This window comes from Pantherophis guttatus, chromosome 1 (assembly GCF_059756535.1).
Source record: "Pantherophis guttatus breed Tessera chromosome 1, ASM5975653v1, whole genome shotgun sequence".
Taxonomy (NCBI): Eukaryota; Metazoa; Chordata; class Lepidosauria; order Squamata; family Colubridae; genus Pantherophis; species Pantherophis guttatus.
The window spans coordinates 283402716-283411581 of record NC_142063.1 but is presented as its reverse complement, the minus strand read 5'-3'; the positions used below and the strand labels follow the sequence as shown (position 1 = coordinate 283411581).

Sequence of the window (8866 nt, the reverse complement as noted above, 5' to 3'; positions counted from 1 at the left end):
TAGAACTTGTTGGTGTCAGCTGCCTTGTGACTCACTACATTATTCTTTATGGGAAAAATTTGTTTGGTACTCATTTTATTTTGTTACTTTTCACACCTCCTGGAACCAATTAACAATGAATACTGAGGTACTTGTTCACATCTTGTTTTATGCAAAAACAATTCCAAAGACAAAACGTTGATGCTTACCAATTTTTCCCATTTCCTAGTAGGGATTTTGTTGTTTAGTTTAAAGAAATTTTAAAATGAAGTGAAACTTCAGTAGGTTATCATTCTCAAGAATGATAATCCATCCAACCCTCCGTCATCTAAAAGTAGGCACTCACGCCCTTAACTTCCTCTATAACAACTACTACTGACCTTAAATGCAAGCTACTTAATGCAAGAAGCCTCGTAAATAAAATACCTGAATTCCTCCTCTTACTAAATACAGCTATATTCAACATTATATTTGTCTGTGAAATGTGGCTGAATACATCCCTCCCTGACTCCATTACCACAGTAAGACACTATCATGTTTACCGGTCTGATCGTGAAATCCGTAGAGGAGGTGGTGTTGCTATCTTCTATAAAAAGTCCCTACATCTAAAAAATATTCAAGTTACACAGGAGCTTGCTTTTCCTGAGACCACTGTCTGCGACCTGTCCTTAAATACCACATTTCGATTCTTACTATGTTACAGAGCCCCAGATTACGACATCAAACATGCAAATAAATTAACTTCACTACTAACATGGGCAGCCTCCTGCCCACACCCTATAATCTTTCTTGGTGACCTTAATTTACCACTTATTAATTGGACCCTAAACATATGTACAACTGAACCTATACATGCAACCCTGTACAACACTGTAACTAAACTGGGACCTGATCAACTAGTAACTAATAACACTAGATCAACAACTGCCTTGATCTCATCTTCTGCAACAGCTTAAACTCAATTTATGGACTACAAATAAAAGAACCATTCTCCAACAGCGACCACAGCATGATTGACTTTTGTCTCAATTTACGTCCTCACAAAAATCATCATAATGATGGGATTCTCAGTTATAACTTTAAAAAAGCCAACTATGATCTCATAGACAATGAACTCTCATCTCTTGATTGGCAAATTCTATTCACTAGCTGTAATACTGCTGATGACCATTACAACATTTTCTTGTGTGAAGTCAAAAGAATCATTAAACTTTATGTACTACTAATATCCCCCAAAACCAGAAAAAATAAACTACTAATAACAATACGGAAACTACAATCCAGAAAAAAATCTCTTTGGCAAAAAAACAAAACTAACCACGTAGCTAACTTCAAAAACCACTACAAAAACTTATGCCTTATTTTTGAAAAATCTTTCCGTAGCAGCTTCTTGCCCCACCAATGGTCACAAGCCACGGTCATTCCTATCTTCAAAAAGGGAGACCCTAGCCTAGTTGAAAATTACAGACCAATCTCTTTATGTTGCTCTTTATATTCCATGACTGCAAAGTCATGGAATCAATCATTAACCAATCTATTACTCTCCACCTAGAGACAAACAACCTACTCTCCAACAAACAATTTGGTTTCATAAAAAAATTTATCCTGTAATCTGCAACTCCTACACTGCAAAAAGATATGGACTACACATCAGGACAAAGCAATAGATGCAATTTACATAGATTTCTGTAAAGCTTTTGATTCAGTGGTACATGACAAATTACTTCAAAAACTAAAATCCTATGGCATTTCTGGACTCCTACATAAATAGATAGCTGCCTTCCTGTCAAATAGAAAACAAGTGGTCAAAATAGGAAGCGCTCTATCAAATCCTGTACCTGTTAATACTGGTGTTCCCCAAGGCAGTGTTTTAAGTCCAACACTCTTCATACTTTACATAATGACATTTGCAATCATATTAAAAGCAACTGTGTTCTCTTCGCTGATAATGTTAAAACTATTCAACACCACTGACAATGCAACTACCCTACAAAAAGACCTTGACTATGTGTCAGATTGGTCTAACAAGTGGCAACTTCAAATCTCAACCAACAAATGCTCTGTCTTGCACAAAAAAGTGCACCAAAAAATCAAAACATAAAATACAAATTAGATGGACATGACCTTGTAGATGACATGACCCTCACTCTGTCAAGGACCTTGGAGTACTCATTTCTAAAGTTCTAAGAGCCAGAGTGCACTGTAAAAACATTGCCAAAAAGGCATTAAGAGTTGTTAACCTAATCTTGCGTAGCTTCTTCTCTGGTAATATTGTACTACTAACTAGAACATACAAAACATTTGCTAGGCCAATTCTCGAATACAGCCCAACTGTCTGGAACCCGCACTGCAGATTGGACATCAATACAATTGAGAGGGTCCAGAGGTATTTCACGAGAAGAGTCCTCCATTCCTCTACCCACAATAAAATACCTTATGCCACCAGACTTGAAATTTTGGGCTTAGACAATTTAGAACTACGCCGACTTCAGTCTGACCTAAGCGTAGTACATAAAATTTTCTGCCACAATGTCCTACCTATCAATGACAACTTCAGCTTCAACCACAACAATACATGAGCAAATAATAGCTACAAACATCAAGCTCCAAACTCGATTGCAGAAGAAATGACTTCAGTAACAGAGTGGTCAATGCCTGGAATCCACTACCTGACTCTGTGGTTTCTTCCCAAAACCCTCAAAACTTTAACCTTAGACTTTCTACTGTTGACCTCACCCCATTCCTAAGAGGTCTGTAAGGGGCATGCATAAGTGCATCAGTGTGCCTACCGTCCCTATCCTAATGTTCCTTTTTACTCTTACTCTTTTCATGTATTCAAATTATGTTTATACTTTTACCTGTTATCTTATATATGCTTGACAAAATAAATAAATAAATAAGTAAGTAAGTAAGTAAGTAAGTAAGTAAGTAAGTAAGTAAGTAAATAATCTTTATTTCTTTTTGATCTCACCTGGACCCCATGGTGGATATTAGCAATCCAGTGCTTTATTTGGAAACAGGAAAAACCCCTCAACAATGTGAAACTTTAAGTGGTAGGGATGTCATGGGGAGTTAGACTAAGTAGCCAAGTGTGAAAGAATATAGACAATCAATTAATTCTCAAAAGAATATTGCTCAACTAATCATCAAAAGGATGTTGCTCAACTAATCAAACAATAGTCTTTGGAGAAGAAGAATTAAGTTAATCAATCCCATCTCCTTCTGATGGTGTTTCTGCTTGTAGTGGATTCCATTATATTTCCTACAAGGGCCAATCTCAGATAGTATTGACTGACTCTATGTGAGATTGGATACTTGCAATAAAATTCTGGAATTGAAGGGTAATCAACCAATTGGTTAGTCTGTATAGATAAGCACTGCTGCAGCCAATTCTTAGATTTAACAGAAAAAATGCAGTCTGTATATATCAGGAAGGAATGTGGATGCTCTCATTCCAATGGGTTGGAATCAGACTAAGCTCTGCATTGGACAGGAATCAATGGGATGATGTTTGGATGTAATTTGATGTAATATATGACATGGTATACATATCTTCATATGAGCCTTCCCTTCAGAGCTATGCCAAAAGGTGGGATTTAACACACATATGTTCCTAATTTCTAAAACTACCTTTAGTATTGTTTATGCATGCTTTTATGTTGAGTTTTAAGCACAATAGCAGTTAGCAGTTGCTTTATTGTAATTTTATTGGTGTTTTCATATGCTATACACATTCTGGATGTTGCTTTGGCAGAAGAAAGAGAGTATAAAATGCTACAAATGATTGAAGACATATATCTGGACCAGTGATCAAATATAGTGATACAATCTAGTAATTATATGAAATAGCCAATGAATGTCCTTTTTTTCTTTTTCTTTTTATTCAAAGTGGCACATAATGATATATGAAAGGAATGAAAATGTGGAAACAACCTGATTAGCATATAGGAAGTTTAGATGCATTCATAAACTGGCTTAATTAACATGTTCATGTATACATTGATCAGAGTTAAAAATGGAGTGAAATTGAATGCCTAAATAAACCATTTAAATGAACAAGAAGCTCAGAAAAATAATTTAAAAATATTATAGGCTTATGCTTGAGGTTTCACTGTGTTTTATTAATGAATAGCATTAATTAGCTAATTAGTTGAAAGTTGACTCATTACAAAATTGAAGATTTTAATCAGTTGGCATTTCAATAAGAAGGCAGATATCCTAATAAAATGTGGTCTTATTTTGGAAAAGGGCAATATCGTAGTAATTCTGAAAGAAACAATAAGAATGGAAAAAGTAATGTTTTATATGTAGCACAGATTAATAGAAATTGATATATACCTTAAGAAAAAAGAAAAGAAAAAAGATGAATGAATGAAAGCAAATGTACAGTATGTATCCCAGGATAATGTTGTAGGATCCAATCTGGGACTACTGGAATGTGTTAGACAGAAGTTCCCTGAGGATGGGCTCCAACATGAATCTGAAAGCTCGGAAGACTAAATCTCTGGTCCTGATGACCAACCCAGATTGGATCCTGCAAAAAAGGTTAACCTAGTGGTGCAAAGGTTAAAATGCAGTATTGTAAGCTAACTCTGCCCAGAGTTTGGAGATTGAACCTGATGGGTTTCAAGATTGACTCAGCCTTCCATCTTTCCCGGGTCAGTAAAATGAGGACCTAGATTGTTGGGGACAATATTCTGACATTGTAAACTGCTCAAAGATGCTGTAAAGCACTGTGGAGTGGTATATAAGTGCTATTGCTATGATATTTAACATTGTATGTCTGCGCCCTGGTGGCACAGCAGTCTAAAGCACTGTTATTAATATCAGCTGCCTGCAATTACTGCAAGTTCAAATCTCACCAGGCTCAAGGTTGACTCAGCCTTCCATCCTTTCTAAGATAGGTAAAATGAGGACCTGGATTGTGGGGGCAATAAACTGACTTTGTATAAATATACAAAAGTATGAAGGCTATTGCTTAATGCATTGTAAGCCGCCCTGAGTCTCCAGAGAAGGGCAGCATATAAATCAAATTAAAAAAAAATATTCAAATTCAATTCAAATCTTTATTGTCAGTGCACAACAGATGTACAATGAGATTGGTTGAGCTCCCTCAGTGCACCCTCCCCAACACAATACAACTCACAGTGAAGACAGAAAATCCCTAACCCAATAAATCATATTAACAAAACACCCAGTCCTATTTTACCAGTGTGAACATGTTAAACATTGCGCCGTCCCTGCATACTACGGAGTTATGATGTTATTTCGCATTCAGGAGTCCGACAGCCCATGGATAAAAACTGTTCTTCAGCCTGTTTGTGCAGCTGACTATACTTCTATGTGTCCTTCCCGATGGTAGGAGGGTAAAGAAATGGTGTCCAGGGTAAGAGTCACCCCTGAGAATTTTCCTCACTCTTCTAAGGCAGCGAGCCTTAGCGATCTCACCTAGTGGTATCAGGAGACAGCCCACAATATTTTGTGCTATGCTCACCACCCTGTGTAATGTTTTTCTATCCGTGGCTGTCAGACCGGCACACCATACCGTGATGCAATAAGTGAGTTTTCATTGGTTCTGCTTTCTCTTATATTCCTAATTATTTTAGCATATCTTGCAGCCAAAAATAAGGATTTACAATTTATGGTTTTATTTTTAACATCATTTGCCGGCTAGAGTCACTTGTTGAGATGGGCAGCTATATGAATTAATTAAACAAACAAACAAACATAATGAGATGGGGGGGGGCAGAGAAAGATATGGGGAATATTGCACAATATATTTTCAGAGTATTACTTGATGTGATGAATGGTAAATGGAACACATTCCTACACTATTTCCATACATTAATTTGAAGAGGAAAAAGCTACAATAGCTGCTTCATGAGTCAAGATGTTTTTGATTCTGTTCCTTAGTGCAGATAGAAAAATGGGGAATAAATATCATAACTTTACATTTTAGAGCCATAAGCATTTAATTCCAATTGCTAGTATTAGCAAAATGGATAGACAATGGCCAGACTTGACTAAATATTTATTGTATTGGGAATTTATAGTATTGAAAGCAGTGGTGAAATTCAATTTTTTTTACTACCAGTTCTGTGGGCGTGGCTTGGTGGGTGTGGCGTGGAATGGCATGGCTTGGTGGGCGTGGCAGGGGAAGGATACTGCCAAATCTCCATTCCCTCCTTACTCCAGAAGAAGGATACTGCCAAATCCCCATTCCCTCCCCACTTCTGGGGCAAGGATATTGCAAAATCTTCATTCCCACCCCAGTCTGGGACCAGCTAGAGGTGATATTGGTCAGTTGTTTGAATTACTCAAAATTTCCACTACTGGTTCTCCGAACTACTCAAAATTTCCGCTACCGGTTCTCCGAACTACTCAAAATTTCTGCTACCGGTTCTCCAGAACCTATGAAAACCTGCTGGATTTCACCCCTGATTGAAAGGGAATTCCTTGTTTATGTACACTGAAAACAATGGGTTGTACATTATGTAGCTTGGGGATATTCAGCTGTAATAGCAATGTCTGATTTGATTAATATCTAATGTTCCTTCACATCCAGTTCCCAAAAGCTCTTCAGTTTTCATACCCAGGTATTTATACAGTGACCAATGGGAAATACAGTGTGTACTCAGTTTGGCTTCAGCAATCTGGAGGAAAAGTAGCAGCTTATTGTGAAGATATAAACATATACCCAGTTGGCTTCAATCTGACACGATGGCCTTTTAAACTACTAATTGAATGTCAGTACAGTCAAATAATGGCGATCTCCAGAAAATTATCATCCCCTCTGAAATTATGCACATAGAAACAGGACCATAGTAAATCTCTGATTATATAAGGGTTACCAAGGAAACAGCTTTTTTATCTATGTTCCATCACATTCTCTAAGATCAACCTTGAGTACCTCTTGACACTTGTGTAAGACCACAGATCTTGTTGAATTAAACTAAAGGGCCTCGTTTCCTAGCATCCTGTCCCCATTGAGAAGGCTGCAGAAAACAACAAAGCAGGATACAATAATAACCATTCCACTAATATATGATGATAAGCAACTGCATGAATCTAGGACACAAAGTCATTAGCTGTGTTATTTGTCCTTTAGCCATCATTTGAGGCTTATAATAGGACTTACATTAAGGGGTATAGCTACAGTAGTGGGAACCAGATAAGTCATTTTGTTTTTAATCTGTTTCTGACATATTTTTATTTGCACCACAATTACATCTCTTTATTATAGTGTTCAGACAGTCTTTTTAGCAGAGTTAAAGCTGTATTGAATATTACTAGGATTTTTAAAGATACATAGGTTCAAAATTCACCATTCTGTTTATTTCATTGGAAAATGAGAACAATTTTAAATTTTGCTTTGGATAAAAATGCTAGACAATTGATAAAAAAAAAATACAGGTTGGCTTCTGTTGCTTTGTTGTTAATTAAAAATAAAAATAAAGATAATCAATATTGCACAAATCTCTGAAATTTGTCCTTCAGCTCAAGGAGGCACATCATAAATAAATGAATAAAAACTGACAAAAACATTCCCTGATTTTATATCAAATAATATAAAAGAGCCTTGGTGGTGCAGCAGACTAAAGTGCTGTTAAAGTAGCACTTAGCTGCCAGCTGCTGCAAATTACTGCGAGTTCAAATCTCACCAGGCTCAAGGTTTCATCCTTCTGAGGTAGGTAAAATGAGGGCCCGGATTGTGGGGGCAATAAGCTGACTTTGTATAAAAAAGAACACAGCTTGGGGGGGCTCCCGAAAGCCCTACTAAGCAGGTACAGTATATACAAAAGTATGAAGGCTATTGCTTAACCCATTGTAAGCCGCTCTGAGTCTCCGGAGAAGGGCGGCATATAAATCGAATCAATCAATCAATCAATAAATAAACCATTTTTTTCCAGAAAATATCCAACTCTGCAACTTCAATTGTAGATATAGAAAGTCCTTTTTTTAAAAAAATAGGCTTTCTAACAAAATACGGGCTAGGAAATCTGTTCTTAGCAAACAAATTTTTGAAGAACTTCAAAAAATTCTTCAAGGATAATATCGGGAACATGGCTAGCTAACATGCTAAATTATAGTTGGCTCAGAACTGTTAATTTTGAGTAGTTGAAACTATCTAGGATTTCATTCAGGATTTTTTCTACTTAATTTTCAGACGTTTAGAAGTGGACTTCAAGTTTTGCATTTGTCTTTCCAAAAATTCAGGAAAACTAATATTATACAATTAAAAAAAATTCTAGTAAGACTTTTATACTATTGAAACATGCATACATGCACACAAGCAATTCATTGCCATATTGTTTGAAAGTACTGTAAGTATTTATGGTATTCTTACATAAATCCTACATGATCAATGACTAGGCCACTTGTATGAAAGGGTCCAAAATTTTGAAGTGGAAAAAAATTACAATAAGCTTTCCACATGATGCCAACTTAGAATCTGCACAAAACATCTTTTTTTGCTGTATGTACTCTATATTTTGTATTGAAGTTTACAATATTTTTAAATGAAAAAAGGGTTGCAATGCAGACTTTAATATATGATTCAAAAACAATTTTACCAATGTGTTATGTTGTAATTGTGTTTTTTATCTGTAGGAAGTGCTGGATCCTGGCCAAGGTATGGGAAGAAACTATCAACTTAAAGATAACCATTATATGTAGCTTATACATTAAGAAATTAAAGGATACAAAACCTGCATAATAGTACATACGATCATTACTTCTGTATTAAAATATGAATCTTATCACAGTATTTCTTTGCTTTGTCACAAGTCCATCAAAAGAGAACCTCACCTAATAACACATTGCTAACTAGGAAAAACAGGAGGGTTCTAACAGAATAATAGAGTTGGAAGGGACCTTGAAGGTCTTC

The 8866-nt window shown here is 36.1% G+C and overlaps 1 pseudogene; it reads left to right on the top strand.

Moving 5' to 3' along the window:
- Positions 1 to 461: 461 nt before the first annotated feature.
- Positions 462 to 8655, top strand: LOC148116871 (uncharacterized; annotated as a pseudogene).
- Positions 8656 to 8866: the final 211 nt, after the last annotated feature.